General features: G+C 34.8%; 1 protein-coding gene across 2 annotated transcripts in view; it reads left to right on the forward strand.

The window, feature by feature from the left end:
- Nucleotides 1-19,141, forward strand: part of LOC132704267 (ras association domain-containing protein 10-like) — an 84,578-nt gene that overhangs the window by 54,246 nt on the left and 11,191 nt on the right. The gene's annotated exons all lie outside the window — the stretch shown is intronic.

Genomic DNA, 19,141 nt, shown 5'->3' on the forward strand with positions numbered 1-19,141 from the left:
ATATGTATATACACCCTAAAGGCAGTATTTAAAACTCCCGGAAGAGGGGCCTGCACGAACTATCGGGCGACACTCTAGCAATACACCTTAGGACTTTTTTTTTTTGATGTCGCATGACTTGAATTTCCCCAAAAGGTAATACCATAGAGTAACCTCGATTAGATGCGAGTATAGTAGAAATTTATCATGCACTCTCCAGTTAAAACAGTTTTTAAATTTAAATAACTATGCAGCTTTGAAGAAAGTAGTTGGCATTGAATTGAATTTTTTTTCAAAAATATTTAGCGGTCTTCGATTGAGTTCTGGTTTAACATTTGACATAGGGGTCAAATCTAAAGTAGATAGCTGCAAATTTAAGAGACCTGTTAATTTTGCAATATAGCACGGAATATCTGACAACCGAAAGGCAGACTTCAAGTTATAGGCAAGTATCATTTGCTAAAAAACTTTTTTAGATAACTTGAACGGTTTTCGAGAAATGATTTTTTCTTATACCCTTGCATTTTGCAATTTGAAATTTTAAGTTGATAGCATCAAATGTCGTGTTTCATAGCAATGTTCGAAAAACACTCGAAAATTTGGTTTTAACCGGCTTATGAGTCTCGCGGATTGCTTAAAATAAGCCAAATCTGAAGGCCGTATGGCAAACCGTTCAAAAGTTGTAGCCAATGAATGCCAAACCTACAGAGAAGCAGCGAACGGAGAATGAAACAGAAAAAAAAATGGCGGTCCCGTGGGATCTACCGTTGCCGAGATATAAGTTTCGTTGCTAAGTGCGAAAGAGAGAAAAATTATGCAAATTAAATTCGATTCTTTACGTTAAATACTTTTTGAGCTATCTCTTAAATGAAAGTGGTGGGATGTTCGAATATTTTCGGAAATAAATAGCAATAACTTCAAAGTGATAGATTGATTTAAACAAAGTAGCAGTATTTTCAAAATATCTACCATTACTTTTTTGTTTTTTTTTTTGTTGTTTTTTTTTTAAACGGTCCATCGTAAAAAAATAATAACATGGTTGCCTAGTAGTCAACTTAGCGTCTTAAGCCAGCAAAGCAAAAATGCTGCCCACAAAAATGGAGTTTCTGTGCGAGGAAAATTATAACAATATTCAAAAATAATGGAAATATCCAGACAGGAAAGAGAACCGGCCGTCGTTCTATGAATCTAAGTATGAAGTTTGGGGCTGTATGTCTTCACAAAGAGTTAGACGCATGTTTTTTATTACTGGCACCATGAATGCTACAACATACAAAGTTATCTGCCGTCCATTGAGATGATTAATATTTCAACAGCAACTCCTGGTTTGCTGTGATGAATATACCTGTTTTATAATGGCCTTGAAGGTGCCCGGACTTATCTCCAATTCAAACTTTATTGCACCAAATGAAAAAAGCACGGCGAACTTCTCCAGTCCGCACTATTCCCGAATTAAGGCAAAAATTTCAGGAAAATTGGGATAACTTTCAACCCGAATACTAAAAAATATTAGTGAACACTGTGTAGAAGGGAATCGATGCCGTTAAAAAAAAAATGGGTGGCTGCACTCAATGTAATACTATGGTAGCGTATGGTCCAATTAATATGCTCCAGACCTTATGAAATATACATTTTTTATTGCTGTAATTAAAATAACCTACAAATATTATTGATTTATTGTTAATACTATATAGCATCAGATTACCTTAGTTGTTTATGTTAAAGTTACTTCAAAAAATTAAAAATAAGTTCAGAAATGCAAAATTATGTTATATATTCTTGGTCCAATTGATATGCGGCTGTATAAAAATTCAGTAACAATTAATACTCATGTAATATGATTGCATATTGAAAATCTTGCCATACGAAATTAATGTTACACGGTTGAAGCTATTTATAGTGTTTTTGGTGACCTTATTTGAAAAAAAAAAAGCCTTTTCCACCTGTCGAAGCGATATGTTTTGTGGTCATTCTCAAAGCATTAATAATGCAACTGTTTCTGCTATAATCTATCCAATATTATAGGTTAGGAAAGAGATATAAAAATGGCTATCACTAACGTAATTGGCTGTCTTTTGTTGTAATAAATGTGATATCTTTGAATTTAAATTTTCTGAGCATTGATGATAATTTAAGATAATAAATAAGTTTGAGAAAACGCATTCTGTCACCACTATTCCTTAAGAGATAAAGCAAAAACCATTCACCGAAAAATAATATAATTAATACCCGCTTCAAAACAAGATCATTTCAGCTTTTTCTCTTGGTCGAGTGCCCTTCTTAACTGATCACCCGGTACATACTAATGTACCCAAAAAATATGTGAAAAACTCTGAAATAAAAATGCAATTTAAAAAAAGTTTAGCTCCTTGTGTTGAAAGTTCCAATATCGTGACACAGAATCTGTCGATCGATATTTTCATTTCGCCCTGTATATTACCTTATCAAGACAACTAAAATCCGTTACGCATACCCCAAATTCTTTTTTCTGACTTTATGATAATGTAAATATGGCAATGCCCGAAAATTAATTGCCTCGAGGCATAATATACAGTTCGGGAACTCATTTTCTTGTTGGCCAACGCCAGACTTCACCAGTGTAACAATGTTCCTTTTAATCCTTAGCGGGCCGCGGTTTCAGGCAAGGCCAGCAGAGATAAGCGAATTGGTCACGCGATGGACAAAAACGATCTTTAGATGTTCAAGTAATTAGTCGGTGATTACTGACAATCATACAAGAGAAATTTTCTACCGACGATGGTAAACAGGAGTGGTAGTTTATTTTAATAAAACGCGTCTTATAGGTGAGGTTGAAATTCTCAATAATTACCTACTTTTCCAGTGATATTCTCGTTTCTGCGTGTATGCGATTAATGTTCCAATATTGTCATGCAATGGAATACTACATTTTACAACAAGATTGATAACCGCCACTTTAGTCACGACTTTGATATGCCATGACCGAAGGAACTGTTTAATAAATGAGAATATGAATTGATCTTCATAACTGACAAGTCAGAATACCGTTAGTGGCTGCTAAAATCTTCCGAAAACATCCGATAGCTCACAAACTCGTGACTTCAGTACCGGAACATATAAAGTGGCTCGCGACCGTGACTAACAAAGCGCACGTCTTAAAGTGCCACTTTGCGCATGCTAGATCAGTTCACATTTATGTGCTTTAGAGCAGAATATAGGAACAACACTCAACAAATGAGAAATTTGGTCCTACTTAAAAAGGGAGCTGGATAAAGTCTATTCATAGACATAATAAAGTGACTAACTGTTACGAATTAAGGAAAGCAAGCAAGCAAGCAAGCTGTCAGAATGAAATATGGCCGAACAGGTCCGTACTTTGCTTAGAATTTAATTATTTGGGGTTTTGTTAGGAAAGATACTAAACAATATTTATTTATTTATGTATGTATCTATGTTTAAATCTAAAATGAAATTACAAATTATTTTTATTACCTACTTAAATTACTTCAAATTATTCATATAATATATCAGTATCACTATCGCTATCATCGCCTGTTCTAATTATTATTTATTCTATATTATTTGCAATATGGATATACGATTGTTCTGCTTTTCCTATATGTTTAACGAAATTTGCCCAACTTTGTGGAGGGATGTTAAAAACTTTCGGTTTGTATTAGTTTGAGAACATCGGAGTTAACACGGGGAATAACATTGTTACGATGAATGCCAGATTTCAGTTGGTGCCAAACATGTTTAATGGGAATAAATATACAGTGGTAAGGTGGAAGCCTTAAAACTGTATGCCCTAGATTTTTTGCATAATTATCACAGACGTATTCCTTTTGTAGGTTCAAGCTTTGTAGAACCTCAATTAATTGCTTTTAAGTATAATCTTCGTGAAAATAAATGTCGTTATTAAACAGGTAGTTTTGGATGGTTGCTTTTGTATCACACGAGGAAGGGGTTTTAGTCAACTGTCTTCTGTGATAACTTGCATTGTCCATTACAATTAGGCTATTAGGGGAATGTTTGGAACTAGTTTGTTTTTAAACCAACTTTCATATAAATCCGCGGTGGTGTCTTCATGGTAATCCATAGAAGAATCTTTCATATTTTTCGCAGACAGAGAGTCCATTAGAGTCAGCATGCAAAATTGTTATTCTTTTACCTCTTTTTGATGGCGCGTTTGTTTTACACTTATCAGTTGAGTCAACCCAACCCTTTTCCGGGGTATCATAAGTGTTGAACCAGGTTTCATCCAAGTAAATAATTGACGTTTGTTGTTCTCTGGAAATCCTAATTTTTTCTAGATATTCCGGTCGCCATTTCCTAAAAGATTCCATTAAAACTTGCCTTTTGTCAATTTTTTTAAATCTAAAACCCAGGTAGTTCTGCCACATTTAACACCGGTTTCATCTTTTTCAAGCCTCCTAATTAAGATATCTAATGTAGGCACGCTTTGTTCCTTGTATAACTGGTAAATTTTACGCCGTATTATATCTTGATCACTTTCATCTACACTCGAGAAAATGTCAGCATCGTTTCTTTTTTTTTCCTCGCTGAAATGGGATTATTCACAATTTTCCATACAGTTGACGTTGGAATTTTCGTCAATGTGGCCGTTTCTTCTAAAGATGCTTGCTGGCACCACGTTCAATGAAAGTCAAATAAACATTGTTTGTAACTTCCTTAGTCTCAATAGAATAGTGTTTTCTACATATGGGCGGGAGCATCTCCTAAGATACACTAGACTCGCACATATTTTGCATAATACGCACACGATTCAACACACGCTGTATTACACACGAAATAAGAATGATTACTAATAAACTTAAACTAAGTAGTATACCAAACCACAGAATATTAAACACAGGTAGGTATAAAATTATTTTCTATTACGGACCACAATTTTACCTGAATTTAAATTCCGAAACTTTAGGTAATAATCTTGTTGCATTGTATGTAAATGACTACCCTTGGATAATCCCATTCAAAAGCAATTGGTCATTTTCTTATATCTATGAATAGACCATACCTCAGTTTCTCTGCTCTAGCGTCAAAAGAAATTCCTTGATCCTGATAAGGAATCTTGTTGGCAGTTTTTCTAGCTCGATTGAACAGGCACATTCACCATAGGCATCAACATTGATCTCTTTCTATTCAACTTCAACTGTTGCGCCACAAGACGTCAATCTGGATGGATTAAACGGAAGTTTAGCAGATTCATTAGTAACTTAATCGAACTCAAATGAAAGAGCCTAAGAATTCACGGGTGTTTTGAAGGCCTATGCGGCGTTCCATATTTTACAGAAAGCTTATGCTCCAAAAGGTAAATTCCAGAGTTGAACATAGTGAACGATGTGATCTCAGCCAGGTCTTCGACTGGTGTGATTATGTTTTTTTTTCTCGATTTTGGTTAGTTGGGATTCCTCAAAACTCTACTGTCGATCTACTTTTAATAATTTTATATGTGAACTCCAAATCAGTGTGTGAAAAGCAAAATGTTGCAATTTTATTGTTCAATTCGAAATCATTTTGCGTGTTTATAATGCTGAATAATAATGAATAATGTAACTTGGAGATGTTATAGCAATATCCCGTCTGATTGCATATTGGTATGATAGTGTAATCGTTTATTATTCGTAAGCTTGTAAAATTACTTACAGCACTTATCATATTTTCAAATAGAAATCTGAACATCCCCCGGATGATATATTAATTGCTTATATTTCCCCCGTGACGGAACCTATTGAACCTGGGGGGCTGGGGGGTCGGGAAGTATTTTAAAAAAATTAAAAATCGCGTTTACAAGAGTCCAAAGAAAAAGCCATTTCTCAAAAACGGTTTATGCAATGGAAAAATTTCTTTAACCGACAGATAGATAAGATCGGGTGCTATAAATCCTTATTCTTAATAATTTTCAAAAATATACAGGGTGTGCCCAGTATTCTCAAAAAAACTGAAAACTGTGGGGTCCACTTAAAATGATAATTGACGATAACCAGAAGGCTTGTGCTTCACTTTTCAGTTTCTTTTACATGGTCTTAAAGCACGTATGGATAGCTAAAACTTTTACACTTAAGGGGTTTTCAGCTATTATACAGCGTATTCAGTTTATTCCATGCTATATCAAGAAATGTAGAAAGTGCCTTAAATTTGAAACTAGCGACTTCAAATTTAGAGAGGTAGAAGTTCACACTTGCATTTAATCTGTTGAAACTGCGCGAAATATCACGAAGTGTTTTTTACAAATTTTTGAAAAAATTTTGTTGGTATATTTTGTGCCCCATAAAAGAAATATTTTTCTAAAAACTATTAACCAGATCGGCAAAATTCATAAACCAAAAGAAGCGGGAGGTCCGGTACTATAACCTTTATTTCAGGCATTTTTGCATTATATGCAGGATTTTTCAAATATAGACAAAATCTAAAAGACCCTGAAAATCGTTCTTTTCGTTATTAATGGTTTAAATAGTATTATAGGCCACATAAAGAGCTACGATTTTTGGGTTTACGGCTTTCGTCTATCACATATGATGCTAGAGATATTTCAAAGAATCTATATGAAAATAACTATTTCTCCCACTCAATCTAGACCCGATGACGTCATTTAATATCCCGGCGTACTGCATAATTCCAGAAAAGAATTATTTTCTCGAAAACCATTTGCTATATTTAAAAAATTATATGAAATGTAGGAGATTCAGGGCTATTACCTCTACTTCAAATATTTTTCAAATTATATACAGGGTGTGTCGTTTTTGGGCAAAAAATCTAAAAAAGCCTGAAAATTTCCATTTTTGTGGGTAAACTATTAGCTGTAAATGAAAAACAAGATAATTTGGTTTAAGCAGCGAAGTAAACTGTGTTGAGAGCTACAATTTTCTATTTTTACAGTTCTTGTCAATTATACAGGGTGCGCGAGATATTTAAATAAAAATATTATTGTAAATCGCTATTACTGGTATAAAGTTTCATATTTACCAAAATTTGCCATGATTTTGAATTTCGGCGGCCATGAAAGGCACTTCATACAAAGTGAAAGCATAATAAAATAATATTAATTTCGCGAAAGTTTCGTAGTGGTCCGCAGGAGCACGATAGAAAACCGATGCTTTCCCCAAGAACAAGAAGCAGCTAAGCGGCTTTTTCAAAATACAAATCCGCGTAGCGTAGGCTACCCAAAAATAAGGATAGGAGATATCCATACTAAAATATTGCCCCTCCTTTCAAAAATAGTTCCTTAACTAAGCAATTTTTGGTCAGAAACTCCTCTCGGTTCTACTACTTCTTGAAAAATGTACATGTTGAGGAATATTTTTCCAGCGTATCAAAGTTTAAACTTCAAGTAATTTAATTTCGACGACTAATCCTGTTTCCAAAAATGTAACGGCTGTAAAAAATAAAATAATATTTTGCAAATCATACTCTCAAAATTTCAGCTCCAATGGTTTAAAAAGTAGAACGATAAGGGAATTGAACCATTATTGGTTTTTTTCTTTGTCTCGGTCCTCGTATTTACCGTGTCACATGGAATGTTGTAAAATAATAATATTTGGCGTTCTATTTTCAATATGACTCGCATACTTCATTTATACGTTCAATAAAATGGACTCTGATCTCTGTTTTCCATTTGCTACTTGACTCGTTCATTTTGAGAAGTAATTTCTTTCTTAATTACATTAGTTGTTCAGTATCGCAATTGGCTATAATAGGAGAATTAAAAAAATAACTTTTATAGCCACAAAATAATCGCGTTCTATAACCTTGCAAGTATCTACGGCTGTGTATAGGAACTGATCGTTAAATCATTTACGTAAATAAAGCAAGCAGAATCCGAACCGCCATCATCTAGTTAGTAATGATGGATATGCAGCTCGATGGCGGAAGTAATACAATAAACAAAGAGAAAAAATGCCATTTCGGCGAACGGACTTATAAAAAACCATCTAGGCCGGATACTTTTCCCGATAAATAGTTCGCATTTATTTAAAATCCAGCATTACCCGTGAAAGATGGTTTCGGTGCAATTTCCTTGCGCTGCTCGGCGAAATGATTAATTAGCTGCGCAGAGGAATTTTGTTTTCTTTGTTGCACGTCGGCAACGTTAATTACTTAGGTATCTGAGTTATGGCGCGTTTAATAAGGCTGTTAAACAAGTTATTAATTTTACTTCTTTCCCCGAGGTCCATTCATAATTTTAGTCTATTTTAATTAAGCAGACTCCATGTTAACGCAGCAAGTGAACACAGCTTCTTCATAAATATCGTACGCATTACATAATTTTGCTACTCCCACTTAACATGTAGTATTCGATGGGAAGGGGAAATGTCGGTCTTATTTTGTAATAAAAACAGGCCCTTATTAAAAACAAAAAACTAAAAACAAAATAATTAACACGCTTTCATACATTAAATGGCCCTAAGGTACTCTCTACAGTATAGTAGTATGTCAAACACCACACGTTTTATTTTTTTATATATTGCATCCCCTGTATTTGTATCGATAAAGAACGATAAAATTTGATGCATATGCATTACTGAAAGTCTATGTCCAGTGTAACCGTAATTTTGTGTTTTGGTGGTATATCAATTACCACTCTTGGAAAGTATTTATTAAATATTTTGAAATAATGCGTTCCTGTATGTAGCCACCAGTAGCCATTAAAAGTGAAATATCTTAAAAATGATTCTTAATAATCATCCTTTCGCATATTCCGTGCCTCTTCCACTTTGTAACAGTGGTATGCCACTGTTACAAACTTATTATTGTTATATTATAATTCCATTCCACATTTTTCACCTATCGGAAGTTATTTTCTCCCACCTTATGTGGTTTCCATAGCAACCATTCATATTTAGGCAACACACCTCACCTCTCTGTCTGTCTCAATGTGCATCGTGCTGGCTTTTGTCCGTGATTATGGAAGTTACATCCCGATGGCAATAACTAACTCAGGTCCGGTAGGTAGTATAGGGCGGAACATTTCGGACGGACTCTCAAGGGTTTTGCTAATAACATTTTTTTTTATTTGGGTGGGTATAATCTTAATAAATTCCACTAAGAAAAAACAAAGACATTAAATATATACAATAAATTCATAGCTACGAATTACATAATTACATTTTTATTCTAGATATCTAAAGGTTGACTATCAGAGTCGTCATTGAGATTAATTATAATAGGATTTACGTTGTTTTTCAATTTTTATAATGTGCTGTACTGAATTTTTCCAGCTCTCAATTGGTATGTTATCAATTACATTTTCTGCTGTGATTTTTGATTTTACGGGGTTCCACAAATGCTCTATGGGGTTAAACATGCGAAGATGTAGAGTAAGATTTATGTCGAGCCTGTTCAGTCAAATTATCGCATACATAGTGTTTTTTAACTAAATTCAAAATAAATATCATTTTCTAACAAATATTTCTGGACTTCAGTTTTTGAGCTTGATGAGGCTGGTGCTTTGCGTTATTGGATTTTTTTTTTTTTTTAATTATTTGATTGAAAATTTCTGTTGCTACTTTATCTAGAGCGTAAGGAAACATCTTAAAATAAGTGTTTCCAATAGAAAGTTTGGCTGTCAGTGTTTCAACATTTGTGCAAAAATTGAAGCCGGATCCTTTATCTGCCTAACGCTTTTGCCATGTGTACCATTACTTTTGGCTAAAGCAAATGGCAGGCAGTTCGTTAGTAGGTATAATATTAGAGCAGCTGAGCAGTTTAATGTTTTACAAAATGTGATGAAATTACGGGATACCAATTATTAATTAGGCAACTGTCTCGGATAGTCATACAATGGAATAAAAAGTTTTAGCGCCACTGCGGCGTCAGAATAATAACCCAATAACAGAATGACTAACGTGAGAAATTGCTAATTAGTTGCAAGATAAACAAATAATTATGTTGTATATCGTTAAATAACGTTAGCTGCTAGTTTTTTTAATGTGGTTGTCGGACGCAATTTAGAGACAGTTAACATGCTAGTCGACAAGTCAGTCTCAGGCGGTTAGTGTAGACGATTATAACGTCTTCCGTAAAATATCAAATAACTAAAGGTTAGGCTTGGTCGGCATTTTATTTCCGGTGTCCCTTTTTTAATGACATGAAAATAGCTACTTTGTAATTTTCTAAAAAATTAAATTGTCAATAAAGTCTAAATGCACCGTTAAAAATTCGAATATTTCAAAACTGAATAAAAAAAACTTCGTCATTTTTGATATATCAAATAATTTTTGTGTGGCTCGGATTCGTGGGAAACGAAACTGACGTGATAAAGCGACCCTTCCCGCACGCTAGATCGGTGCGTAATTAGGTATTTGACAGACGGGAGTAGAAAAAAACAATTTATGCCTTATTTAAGTTTATATATTATTTGTTGTGTGCTCCAAAATATTCACTCAGATTTGGATTTAGATTGAACATTTATATTTTCTTTTTTCTGTTTCGATTTTCTTTTTATGTAAGTGCTAATATCAATTTAAGAAAATGTTGCTAATTTGCCCTTAATAGCAACTGCAAATGCACCTATAAGCAACTTTTATAAAATCGTAGTTATATTAATAACAATAATAATATATTTTATTCATGTAATTTCGACAAAGAAAATTACATGAAATTGCAAGAGTGCAGCGCCCAGACGTATATATTTGTTGATTTCTGGTTAATTTCATTAAATAATATATTGAATACGTTGTTTCTCTCTTGTGCATTCCATTCTCGGACACACCGTATAATTTTTGTTGTAACAATCGCACTTACTATACAATTATTAAAAATATCTAACAAAATATATTCCAACTTAGACTCAAAACTTATATTTTGCAAGTGCTTATTAGCAGATTATCAATTGTAGAAAATGTTATTGGATCGATACTGTTACTGAATTTGGTTCTATTGGATATTAATAATATATATTTCGTTGAGAAACGCAAAAATAAACGCCTATTGCGCCTTACATATTAGATATCCGATCAATTAGCGGAAAATTGATTGCCCGATTAAATATTTATTATAATGGTGTTTAATAAAATAAATGTAGGTCAGAAAAACTTCCATATTTATACAATAATCGTGACGATAAAACACGCGCACAGTTTACGCAGAGTGTGGCTGCAAATCGTAAATGCGATTGTCAATGCAACATGACTGGTATCACAACAAATGGTCAGCGAATTGAGAAATCATATTACTTACGGTCGTTAGCGAAAACTACCAATTCATCTAGGTAGTGGAATTAATATAAAATTTTCAGCTCTTTTTGAAATGTCTATAGGTGTCAATTTTGCAAAATTTACATTGTGGAAAGCCTAACCAAATATTCAAAACTTTAAATAAATAATCCATCGGACATCTCCTTAAATTAAACATTTTTATGGACGTAATTCGTTCGAACAAATAATAAAAAAATATAGCAATGTTCTGCTTTTATTTTTCCACGCCTTTCAGCGATTTTGAAAACTGTTGTGCTCTAATTAAACCCGATAGCCACTAATTTGACGCAATAGTACGGTTTACCTAAAACAATGTAACAAAATATTGGGCAATGTTATGTCACAAACTCTAGGAGTCATTTCTCTCGGGAATAAATTGAAAACTCGAAAAACGTAAGATAGCCCAGAAATTATACAAGCAGTCTGCATAACGGCACGGGAAAGTCAGTCCTTAGCGACCAGGAGAAGGGCTAGAAATTTGTAAATGCTGAGAAAATTAGAAAATGTGATGAAACTGTTCTAGATGCCCCTCTAATTTTAGTGGTACAAAGCATGGTTGACATTTTAAACGGAACATCTGGTATATTTTTCATTTATGTAATTATCTAAGGCTGTTTTTGATTTTCCAGTCGAATATCCTAAGTGCTAATACACTTACCAAAATATGAAAAATTGGACAGCGTGTACATGCGAATTGTAACACTCTTGATGGCACTTAAACGAGATCTCCGAATTAATTAAGATGCGTAGGTTTGCTTAATCAATTTTATCGGCAATTGCAAGTTTTTTCAATTAGTAACTATTACAACAAATCCCAACGCCTGATAAATGTTATCCGCAAAAACGTCCAGTGACTGGAATATCAATTATGTCTTTAACCTGACTATCAGCACAAAAATGTTGTCATAAACTAGAACTGCACTAGAAATATCACCTTCTACTTATCGATAGTTTGCGGATTATGTACGAGGTGTGTTTAAAAAGTAAGGTGACTTTTGTAATTGGGCGGGCTACGTATATCAAGGTAAACAAAAAAAAAACAAATTGTAGAGTTAGTAGCCAGGTTTTTTTCCAAGTGATGTATAAAACAAAACGCTATCAATTTTCTAATATATAAGCTTGCATCATATTTTTTTATGGACCACCATTTTGCAGTATTATATACTAATACTAATATACCTTTTATAACGTATTATGTTGCTTATTTAATTAACATTCAGGTAAATAAATAAACAGATAAGGTGCAAATGAAAATTCACTAGGTGAGTGACTAAATGAAAAAAATAAGTTTTTCTGAAAGTTCTAACTCTATTTATCGCCTTGAAAATTGTCACTAAATAATGTAAACAAATACGTTCAGACTTACTAATTTCATATCCAAATATAAAAAAAGTTTAAAAATTCATCTTCGTCAGATTTACATTACTACTATAAACATTAATAAATAAATCCCAACTCAAATTTGCAACCAGTGTTGTAAATGCCGTTTAAGTCACAAGTTTATTTGGCACGAGAGTGGCGTAGCGGAGCGAGTATTTAATAAATGAGTAAAAATTAATGCTGCCCCCTTTAAAGTAATTCCCCCCAGGTATAATACACTTGTGCCAATCCTGAAAGCACTTTCTGGTACAACCTTGAGTTGTTTCAGCGATTTTTTCTTTATCTCCTCAATTGTTCCAAACTTCCTTCCTTTTATAGGTTTCCGGAGTTTTGAGAATAGGAAAAAATCGCAGAGGCCCATATCCGGTAAATATGGTAGTTTTGTTTTTGGCCAAAACGTTAGACACAAGCAACGAGGTGCATCATTTTATTCGTACAGCCTTATGCTAAGAACTCTTCATTTCGACTGGCATAGAAATTTTCGGAAAACGGTAAAAAATGCTAAAAAAATGAAGAAAATAAGGCCAACTAATTAGGATTCTATGAAGCACATCCAGTTGCCTCTATTACTAGAATATATAAAAGGACAGATATTTCTCGAGGATTCTACTCAGTTTTGAAATAATATGAATATAATGCATTCAGATTTCGTAAAACTCAAAAACTAAGTGCAGAGCAATGTCAAAGGAAGATGCAGTGTTGTTTGGATTTTTTACATAGATATAATGACAATGATGATTTTTTGAAAAGCATTTTATGGACTGATTAAAGTTCGTTCACTACCAAAAAGGATTGTAATTAGTGATTTAACGGTTCGGAAAAAAACCGGAAAATTTGGAAAAAAACACGTTTTTTTCCCCAAACCTCGGAAAAATTGGAAAAAAAAACGGAAAATTTGACTTTTTTTAAATTAAATGACAGACAGCTAAACGAGTCAATATATTATGATATAAACGTATATTGGTTAGTATAAGTTGCTTCAATAAAAAAAAAAAATTAAGATGCCTACTTTATTTCAAAATAATAAAAAAAATAAAATAAGAACTCTTTTGTTAACAAAACATAAACTCTAGAATACATAATAAACAAAAAAAAATGTATACAGAAAAAAAGAAGAAGAACTGACAACGCAAACAAAATGCAAGTAAAAAAACGTCATTTCTGCAAAGCCAGTACACTTAAAGAAAGAGAAAGAATCTGGTTCTGATGGATATTCCCAATTAATTAAATATTCATTTCGGCCCGCTACAAAAGCGGAACTGGCCTAGAATCGTAGGCAAATTTGTCATTTTCTTCTAAATTTCAGGTAGACTGAATTGCAACAAATTTTTGTACCTTATCTTCTGTCAGTTTATTTCTTTTTTTATGTATGAATTACACCATGCAAAGACCAGTTTCTTTCTGACGAAGCCAACGATAGAGGTCCATTTAAAATTCTGGAAGCAATTGGCATACGTGGCTGCGAGGTACACAACCCCTGCCACCATATAACTGGATGGGTACTGCTCGCAGATTCCCATAGAGAATTCCTACTAAAAAATCCTGTTTCAGTTCTGAAGTGGGCTAAATTTTCCATTACTTCTACTGTATTTAAACGTAATAATTGAGACATTTGCGAAATAAAATTAATTGCAAATATAACTTGGTCTTCATTTATTTGCTTCCTTTAAAACGGGAATCAAGAAGATTTGCTGCAAAATGAATAGGTTTACAACAAAATTCGAAGGGCTCTTTTATACATTTTAATAGGTTTTCTCTAGTCAGGCAAGACAGGCCATCAGTATTTGCGGGAATTCCATATAATTGTTCTATCAACTTAAAAACAAAAGGCACTTCTGATAATAGAGATTTATCCAATCAGATTTGTTTCGCGGAAATGTATAGGGGATTTACCGGTAAACAAGTTGTCAGTGTTCTTACACTGCACTTATTTTTTTAAATATGTTTGAAAATAATTGAATAATATTTAACACGTAAACCTCCCTGGATATTAAAATACTTTTGGATTTCGTTTGCAACAAAAATTCAATTTTTCCCAAATTTTCCGTTTTCTTCCAAATTTTCCGGGAAAAAAACCGTTTTTTTTTCCGACAACCAATTTTTCCGGAAATTTTGAATCACTAGTTGTAATATACAAAACACGCGATATTGGTCTTTCAATAATCCTAGACATGTTGGTCTGGGTCCCGGGTCACACCGGTATCCGAGGCAATGAGGCAGCGGACGCTTTAGCCAGAGAGGGCTCCTCGCATAGGCATATAGGGCCAGAGCCCCGCTTGGGGATCGCCCCGTGTGTGAGGCGGGGAGCTCTCGAAGCCTGGGCGAAAGACCGGGCCGCGGGGGGCTGGAGAGTTGCTCCGGGAATGAGGCAGGCGAGGCTTATGATGGATGGGCCCGCCCTTCCTCGGACCAGGGAGCTGCTTAGACTGACCAGAAAGGAGTGTAGAGCACTAACAGGGGCCTACACAGGACATTGCAGGTTTAGGAGGCATCTTTGCTTGCTAGGCATTAGAGACGACCCGGAGTGTAGGTGGTGCATAGAAGGGGAGGAGAGCCCGTATCATCTGCTCCCCGAGTGCCCTGCCTTGACATGGGCAAGTCTTCGGAACGGCCCTTATCGATCCGGACTCAGTGCACGGTATTGGGTTAAAGGAGTTGCTGACCTTCTATAGGAGGGGCGGCATTCTGGACGCCCTCTAGAGCGGCCTGGGGGCATAACGGGCCCATCTGGTGGCCTAAGTGCTTGGACGCCCGCGAGGGCGCCCCCTTAATACCAATACCAATCAATTAATGTATGGTGCGATATCATATTTTGGGTACGATATTTATATATCAAAAGTTAACTGAAAATCATTATTTGCAACTCTTAGAGCACCAAATATAAGAAACCAAATACCCAAACTTCAGCGATAGTTGAATTCGAAAACCCGCTTTTTATTTTTGAACGGTAAGTGGGGATTTGATGACAACTTAAAAAAAATACAGACCAACTATTTTCCTTGAAACCGATCACGGTTACTTTTCGTGAGAAACCCTGTATATGTTTTAAAAAACTTTTGCACTCCATCGCCCATATGCAGAAACCACAGTGTGTTGCCAAATTAGTCAAATTAAATGTCTAATGTCTAACCTTATCGTCAAATATTTTTTTTAAAACCGTCCCGAAAGCGACATTTTCCGACCTAATGTTAGGCCAGAAAATCCGACTCTACGTGAAGGTGTAATTTTACAGATATTCCACGGAATGTTACTAGCGCGTTTGGGAGCGATCGGATGTTATCGACTTGAATTTTGACGTTTGTCAAACAGTGTATTCGTGTTATGTTGCAAAAATGTACCCAAAAACTAATAGTCGTAGAGAAAGTATGATATGATAAACTTGTTGCATAATATACGATTTTGTTACTTTCGAGATTGTTTCAAGTCGCCTTTGAATTGGTTTCCATAGTAACGAAATAAATAGACTGATATTGTAAAATGCTTTAGCTTTACTTTAAAAAAGACAGTTAGAGGAAAATAAAAATGTACGCAATCGGATGTTTTCGGGGATATTACGGCACGGTTTGAATTTTGACGGTCATGTCAGTGAATGTATTCGTGTCGTTTTGCACATATGGAGCCAAGAACTTATAGTCGTAGAAAGAGCAGAGTACGCAACGCTTTGATACTATTTTGTTACTTTCGGGATTGTTTGAAGTCGCCTTCGAATTGGTTTCCATAGTAACGAAATAAATGGACTGATATTTTGAAATGCTTTAGCTTAACTTTACAAAAAAGGAAAATAAAAATGTACGCAATGAAATTGTTCAAGCAGTTAACAATTATAGTAATATTACTTTTTTGTACTCCCTTCTGTAAAATACCGAATTATACACCAACCTAGAGTGCAGAAACTGTCATTTTACCATGTCAGTTTCGTTTCTCACGGTTGCGAGTCACTTCGGAAATTTCCGGGATATTTTCGCACGGGTTTGAGAGCAATCGGGTGTTTTCGGAGATAGTTTCGTGTCGTAGAAAATGTATAGTATGCAACACGTTTGATTAACTTTTTAGGTCCCCCTTTTATTAAACACTGGCTCCGCTCGTGTCAAATAAACTCGTGAGTCGTTTACCACACTTGGTGCATAATATACTTAATAGTATTGTAATCTGTTACAATCAACAACATTACATATTATTCAATAAAGAAATCAAAATGATTAAAATTGTGATTAACCATAGGCCTTGGAAGGGTAACCATGCAGAACACCTAGATAGTGTCCAGGCTTCAATTTAAACTTATTTTTTAATTAGTTAGCTTCTAAAAGAGAGATAAGAGAAGATAAGAGAGGGGAAGGAAAGAGGCCAATTACTGCAAGGATTTAATATTATTGGGATATTAAAAGTAATCTATATATATATATATATATATATATATATATATATATATATATATATATATATATATATATATATATATATATATATATATATATATATATATATATATATATATATATATATATATATATATATATATATATATATATATATATATATATATATATATATATATATATATATATATATTGTAATTATTTATATTTATATGGTAGAAATCACAAATCAAGTTTGCATCTCGCGTACGTTTTATAGAATATTTTACTGTTATAAATTATTTATAAAAACCATAAACTTTTTATTCTATGTTTAGGTTCTTGTTTGGTCAAGGTAGGATCGCGATATACGCGTAAAATAAAACCGTTCTGCGAACAAAATATTGAATTAACATTCGGTTTGTTGTTCAAATGTTAACAGTTTGCGTTTAATAAAATCCGAGAAGAATAACATCTGGGTTGTAGATTACTTAACAACGCTGGAGGCTTTCGAAAAATTCGACAAGTTACGGTTTGGTCAAATGGATACTAGAGAAATAAAGCAATGCAACTGAATGTGCCCATATCTGTATCGACTTTGAGCATCGATATTGTGACGTATAAGATACTCGTATGCATATTTTGAAAGATCAGCAATTTGTCGTTGACATTTGCTGGCGATTGAAGGAGACCACTCGGGGGACAATATAAAAGCTACAGCTACAAATACTTCAGTTCAATTTTTTATACTCTCAGTTGGCCTAATATTGCCTAATTTAGTTAGATATATTTTTAAAGACCAATTAAGGTATTTAGACCCATATTTCGTATCAATACTCACAACGTACTATCAATATCTTATTTGGGATCAGGTCTTAGTAATACATAATATATGTCGGATAAAATGTAATGTTTTGCCATTTATAAAATGTGAAATGCTAACATCTATTAGTCCAAATTATTAAAATTGATGACATTGATCATTATTCTGCAATCGTGCTACGCATCCGGTTGTTGGGTACTAACCAAAAGCCTTGAATTGAACTTCAACCACCATGTCGTTTTAATGTATGAAATCAGCAACCTGGTTAGTTAGCAATGTTTCTGAACTGCGACGAAAACAATACCCTACGTATTGTGCGTGGGGGGAGCAGCACCGTTACCATCTCCGGCGCAGAGTATAAATACCGCACGCACCGCCGATAACCTCCCAGTGTTCGAAGTGTTTTCGGAGCGCGAGCATTGAAGATGCCAAGTGAGATTTTGGCGAAACGTCTGCAGGATTCCAGTCGGATGCAAGATTTGCAGGATTCCAGTCGGATGCAGGATTCCAGTCGGAGTTCAACGAGCGAACGGATGATATCCCGGAATATAGTGTCATCACATTTTTCCATCCGTGAATCAATACGTGAGAATATATATATATATATATATATATATATATATATATATATATATATATATATATATATATATATATATATATATATATATATATATATATATATATATATATATTTAACACGTAAACCTCCCTGGATATTAAAATACTTTTGGATTTCGTTTGCAACAAAAATTCAATTTTTCCCAAATTTTCCGTTTTCTTCCAAATTTTCCGGGAAAAAAACCGTTTTTTTTTCCGGCAACCAATTTTTCCGGAAATTTTGAATCACTAGTTGTAATATACAAAACACGCGATATTGGTCTTTCAATAATCCTAGACATGTTGGTCTGGGTCCCGGGTCACACCGGTATCCGAGGCAATGAGGCAGCGGACGCTTTAGCCAGAGAGGGCTCCTCGCATAGGCATATAGGGCCAGAGCCCCGCTTGGGGATCGCCCCGTGTGTGAGGCGGGGAGCTCTCGAAGCCTGGGCGAAAGACCGGGCCGCGGGGGGCTGGAGAGTTGCTCCGGGAATGAGGCAGGCGAGGCTTATGATGGATGGGCCCGCCCTTCCTCGGACCAGGGAGCTGCTTAGACTGACCAGAAAGGAGTGTAGAGCACTAACAGGGGCCTACACAGGACATTGCAGGTTTAGGAGGCATCTTTGCTTGCTAGGCATTAGAGACGACCCGGAGTGTAGGTGGTGCATAGAAGGGGAGGAGAGCCCGTATCATCTGCTCCCCGAGTGCCCTGCCTTGACATGGGCAAGTCTTCGGAACGGCCCTTATCGATCCGGACTCAGTGCACGGTATTGGGTTAAAGGAGTTGCTGACCTTCTATAGGAGGGGCG

Source organism: Cylas formicarius, unplaced genomic scaffold, assembly GCF_029955315.1.
Source record: "Cylas formicarius isolate icCylForm1 unplaced genomic scaffold, icCylForm1.1 PGA_scaffold_7__23_contigs__length_41026272, whole genome shotgun sequence".
NCBI classification, from domain to species: Eukaryota; Metazoa; Arthropoda; class Insecta; order Coleoptera; family Brentidae; genus Cylas; species Cylas formicarius.